A 6,450-nucleotide genomic window follows, 5' to 3' on the forward strand; every position below is an offset into this window, starting at 1 on the left:
GATCTTCACACTCCCAGGTGAACTCGGGTCCTCTACGAGCATTCCATCGAACCTTAACAATTGGTATCTTGTTTTGCTTAAGTCTTTTAACCTCATGATCCATTATTTCGACGGGTTCTTCGATGAATTGAAGTTTTTCGTTGATTTGGATTTCATCTAACGGAATAGTGAGATCTTCTTTAGCAAAACATTTCTTCAAATTCGAGATGTGGAAAGTGTTATGTACAGCCGCGAGTTGTTGAGGTAACTCAAGTCGGTAAGCTACTGGTCCGACACGATCAATAATCTTGAATGGTCCAATATACCTTGGATTTAATTTCCCTCGTTTACCAAATCGAACAACTCCTTTCCAAGGTGCAACTTTAAGCATGACCATCTCTCCAATTTCAAATTCTATATCTTTTCTTTTAATGTCAGCGTAGCTCTTTTGTCGACTTTGGACGGTTTTCAACCGTTGTTGAATTTGGATGATCTTCTCGGTAGTTTCTTGTATAATCTCCGGACCCGTAATCTGTCTATCCCCCACTTCACTCCAACAAATCGGAGACCTGCACTTTCTACCATAAAGTGCTTCAAACGGCACCATCTCAATGCTTGAATGGTAGCTGTTGTTGTAGGAAAATTCTGCTAACGGTAGATGTCGATCCCAACTGTTTCCGAAATCAATAACACATGCTCGTAGCATGTCTTCAAGTGTTTGTATCGTCCTTTCACTCAGCCCATCAGTTTGTGGATGATAGCCAGTACTCATGTCTAGACGAGTTCCTAATGCTTGCTGTAATGTCTGCCAGAATCTTGAAATAAATCTGCCATCCCTATCAGAGATAATAGAGATTGGTATTCCATGTCTGGAGACGACTTCCTTCAAATACAGTCGTGCTAACTTCTCCATCTTGTCATCTTCTCTTATTGGCAGGAAGTGTGCTGATTTGGTGAGACGATCAACTATTACCCAAATAATATCAAAATCACTTGCAGTCCTTGGCAATTTAGTGATGAAATCCATGGTAATGTTTTCCCATTTCCATTCCGGGATTTCGGGTTGTTGAAGTAGACCTGATGGTTTCTGATGCTCATCTTTGACCTTAGAACACGTCAAACATTCTCCTACGTATTTAGCAACATCGGCTTTCATACCCGGCCACCAAAAATGTTTCTTGAGATCCTTGTACATCTTCCCCGTTCCAGGATGTATTGAGTATCTGGTTTTATGAGCTTCTCTAAGTACCATTTCTCTCATATCTCCAAATTTTGGTACCCAAATCCTTTCAGCCCTATACCGGGTTCCGTCTTCCCGAATATTAAGATGCTTCTCTGATCCTTTGGGTATTTCATCCTTTAAATTTCCCACTTTTAAAACTCCTTGTTGCGCCTCCTTTATTTGAGTAGTAAGGTTATTATGAATCATTATATTCATAGATTTTACTCGAATGGGTTCTCTGTCCTTCCTGCTCAAGGCATCGGCTACCACATTTGCCTTCCCCGGGTGGTAACGAATCTCAAAGTCATAATCATTCAATAATTCAATCCACCTACGCTGCCTCATATTCAGTTGTTTTTGATTAAATATGTGTTGAAGACTTTTGTGGTCGGTATATATAATACTTTTGACCCCATATAAGTAGTGCCTCTAAGTCTTTAATGCAAAAACAACCGCGCCTAATTCCAAATCATGCGTCGTATAATTTTGTTCGTGAATCTTCAATTGTCTAGACGCATAAGCAATCACCTTCGTTCGTTGCATTAATACACAACCGAGACCTTGCTTTGATGTGTCACAATAAATCACAAAATCATCATTCCCTTCAGGCAATGACAATATAGGTGCCGTAGTTAGCTTTTTCTTCAATAACTGAAACGCTTTCTCTTGTTCATCATTCCATTCAAATTTCTTCCCTTTATGCGTTAATGCAGTCAAGGGTTTTGCTATTCTGGAAAAGTCTTGGATGAACCTTCTATAGTAACCAGCTAGTCCTAAAAACTGGCGTATGTGTTTCGGAGTTTTCGGGGTCTCCCACTTTTCAACAGTTTCTATCTTTGCCGGATCCACCTTAATACCTTCTTTGTTCACTATGTGACCGAGGAATTGAACTTCTTCCAACCAAAATGCACACTTTGAAAACTTAGCGTACAATTCTTCCTTCCTCAATACTTCTAACACCTTTCTCAAATGTTCACCGTGTTCTTGGTCATTCTTTGAGTAAATAAGTATGTCATCAATGAAAACAATGACAAACTTGTCAAGGTATGGTCCACACACTCGGTTCATAAGGTCCATGAACACAGCTGGTGCATTAGTTAAACCAAACGGCATGACCATAAACTCGTAATGACCGTAACGTGTTCTGAAAGCAGTCTTTGGAATATCATCTTCTTTCACCCGCATTTGATGATACCCGGAACGTAAGTCAATCTTTGAATAAACAGACGAGCCTTGTAGTTGATCAAATAAGTCGACGATTCTCGGTAGTGGGTAGCGGTTCTTGATGGTAAGTTTGTTCAACTCTCGGTAGTCGATACACAACCTGAATGTACCATATTTCTTCTTGACAAACAAAACAGGAGCTCCCCACGATGATGTGCATGGTCGAATGAAACCACGCTCTAAAAGTTCTTGTAATTGGCTTTGCAGTTCTTTCATCTCGCTGGGTGCGAGTCTGTAAGGAGTACGAGCTATTGGTGCAGCTCCTGGTACAAGATCTATTTGAAATTCAACGGATCGATGTGGGGGTAATCCCGGTAATTCTTTCAGAAATACATCGGGAAATTCTTTTGCAATGGGAACATCATTGATGCTCTTTTCTTCAGTTTGTACTTTCTCGACGTAGCAACCTTTTCTTATTAGTTTTTGTGCCTTCAAATTACTAATAAGATGTAGCTTCGTGTTGCCCTTTTCTCCGTACACCATTAAGGGTTTTCCTTTCTCTCGTATAATGCGAATTGCATTTTTGTAACAAACGATCTCTGCTTTCACTTCTTTCAACCAGTCCATACCGATTATCACATCAAAACTCCCTAACTCTACTGGTATTAAATCAATCTTAAATGTTTCGCTAACCAGTTTAATTTCTCGATTCCGACATATATTATCTGCTGAAATTAATTTACCATTTGCTAATTCGAGTAAAAATTTACTATCCAAAGGCGTCAATGGACAACTTAATTTAGCACAAAAATCTCTACTCATATAGCTTCTATCTGCACCCGAATCAAATAAAACGTAAGCAGATTTATTGTCAATAAGAAACGTACCCGTAAAAAGCTCCGGGTCTTCCTGTGCCTCTGCCACATTAATATTGAAAACTCTTCCGCGGCCTTGTCCATTTGTGTTCTCCTGGTTCGAGCAATTTCTAATAATGTGGCCCGGTTTTCCACATTTATAACAAACTACATTGGCATAACTTGCTCTGACACTACTTGCTCCGCCATTACTCGTTCCGACACCATTTGTTCCTTTCGTTCTATTAACCCCTGGTCCGTAGACCTCACACTTCGCCGCGCTATGACCATTTCTTTTACACTTGTTGCAAAATTTGGTGCAGAACCCCGAGTGATACTTTTCACACCTTTGGCATAGCTGCTTCTGATTGTTGTTGTTGTTGCGGTTATTATTGTTGTTGGGATGATTGTTGTAGTTGCTGTTGTTGTTGTTGTTGTTGTTGTTGGGCCATTTGTTGTAGTTGCGATTGATGTTGCGATCGTTGGGATAATTGTTGCGATTATTGTTGTAATTGCTGTTGTTATTGTATTGGTGATTCTTATCACCGTTTTCCTCCCACTTTCTTTTGACTTGCTTCACATTGGCCTCTTCAGCAGTCTGTTCTTTAATTCTTTCTTCAATCTGGTTCACTAGTTTGTGAGCCATTCTACATGCCTGTTGTATGGAGGCGGGCTCGTGTGAACTTATATCTTCTTGGATTCTTTCCGGTAATCCTTTCACAAACGCGTAGATCTTCTCTTCCTCATCTTCGAATGCGCCCGGACACAATAGGCACAATTCTGTGAATCGTCTTTCGTACGTGGTAATATCAAATCCTTGGGTTCGTAACCCTCTAAGTTCTGTCTTAAGCTTATTGACCTCGGTTCTGGGACGGTACTTCTCGTTCATCAAGTGCTTGAATGCTGACCACGATAGTGCGTACGCATCGTCTTGTCCCACTTGCTCTAGATAGGTATTCCACCATGTTAATGCAGAACCTGTGAAGGTATGCGTAGCGTACTTCACTTTGTCCTCTTCAGTACACTTACTTATGGCAAACACCGATTCGACCTTCTCGGTCCACCATTTCAATCTGATCGGTCCTTCGGTTCCACAAATTCCAAAGGTTTGCAGGCAGTGAATTCTTTGTAGGTGCATCCTACACGATTTCCTGTACTGCTAGATCCAAGGTTATTGTTGGTATGTAGCGCGGCCTGTACTGCGGCTATGTTTGAAGCTAGAAAAGTACGGAATTCCTCTTCATTCATATTCACGGTGTGTCGAGTAGTCGGTGCCATTTCCTTCAAAATAGTCAAATGGAACAAGTTAATCATACAGAATATTAAGAGTAGTTAATAGTATTTTGTAGCATAATATGAACTCATTTATAAAAGCTTTTTCTTCATTTTAGCGTTTTATAAGTTTAAATTCGGGTAGTACGTACCCGTTAAGTTCATACTTACTAGCTAATATACAATTCAACTACTACAATTCTATATGAAAAACTGATTATGATAATATTTCGCGTTCAAACTTTTACACAATATTTTACAAACTTACAATTCCACTTATTTTACGTATAGCATGAAATATAGCACACAATAAATTTGATACAAGATGGTTGTGAAGATAATTCTAGCTAGTACACAAGTCGTTCAGCAAAGGCAATAAAGACACGTAATTCATACGTCCAGAAACAAGTCATGCATTCTGGTTTTACTAGGATTACTTCCCATCCTTGGTCTTGTGGAACATAACCGTTATGGCCGTTGATAAGATAGCGTGTTGTAACGTCATCAAAGAGACGAGGGTTACGTAATGTCCAACAGTCCTGTAACAATCTAAAAACCTCATTTCTTACCCCAATTACCGACTCCGTCACTTGTGGAAACATTTTGTTTAATAGTTGTAGCCCGATGTTCTTGTTCTCACTTTGGTGAGAAGCGAACATTACTAATCCGTAAGCATAACATGCTTCTTTATGTTGCATGTTAGCCGCTTTTTCTAAATCACGAAGTTCAATATTCGGATATATTGAGTCAAAATAATTTCTTAACCCATTGCGTAAAATAGCATTTGGGTTCCCCGCAATATATGCGTCAAAGTAAACACATCGTAACTTATGGATTTCCCAATGTGATATCCCCCATCTTTCGAACGAAAGCCTTTTATAAACCAAGGCATTCTTGGAACGTTCTTCGAATGTCTTACAAACTGATCTCGCCTTAAATAGTTGTGCCGAAGAATTCTGACCGACTCTAGACAAGATTTCATCAATCATGTCTCCGGGTAGGTCTCTTAAAATATTGGGTTGTCTATCCATTTTATGTTTTTATACTGTAAAATAGACAAGAGTTAGATTCATAAAAAAAAAATACTTATTAATACAAGCAATTTTTACATATATCATAAAGCATAAGCACACTATATTACATATATTACACCACACGAATACAACTATCTTATTCCGACTCGCTTGTTTCTTCTTCTTCAGTTTTGGTTCGTTTTGCCAAGTTTCTAGGGATATATGATGTTCCCCTAATACGAGCCGTCGTTTTCCACATTGGTTTAGAAAAACCTGGTGGTTTAGAGGTTCCCGGGTCATTGTTACAACTTAAGGACTTCGGGGGTTGACGATACATATAAAGTTCATCGGGGTTGGAATTAGGTTTCTCTATTTTTATGCCCTTTCCCTTATTATTTTCTTTTTCCTTTTTAAATTCAGTTGGGGTAATTTCTATAACATCATCGGAATTCTCGTCGGAATCCGATTCATCGGAGAATTGGTAATCCTCCAAATATTTTGCTTCCTTGGCGGAAACACCATTGACCATAATTAACCTTGGTCGGTTGGTTGAGGATTTTCTTTTACTTAACCGTTTTATTATTTCCCCCACCGGTTCTATTTCTTCATCTGGTTCCGATTCTTCTTCCGGTTCCGATTCTTCTTCCAGTTCCGACTCTTCTTCCGGTTCCGACTCTTCTTCCGGTTCCTCTTCGGGAACTTGTGAATTAGTCCACGAATCATTCCAATTTACATTTGACTCTTCATTGTTATTAGGTGAGTCAATGGGACTTGTTCTAGAGGTAGACATCTATCACATAATATCAAACGCGTTAAGAGATTAATATATCACATAATATTCACATGTTAAAAATATATAGTTTCCAACAAAATTTGTTAAGCAATCATTTTTTTCAAGTAAACACGGTCGAAGTCCAGACTCACTAATGCATCCTAACAAACTCAA

The sequence above is a fragment of the Rutidosis leptorrhynchoides genome, chromosome 5 (genome assembly GCF_046630445.1).
Source record: "Rutidosis leptorrhynchoides isolate AG116_Rl617_1_P2 chromosome 5, CSIRO_AGI_Rlap_v1, whole genome shotgun sequence".
Classification (NCBI taxonomy): domain Eukaryota; kingdom Viridiplantae; phylum Streptophyta; class Magnoliopsida; order Asterales; family Asteraceae; genus Rutidosis; species Rutidosis leptorrhynchoides.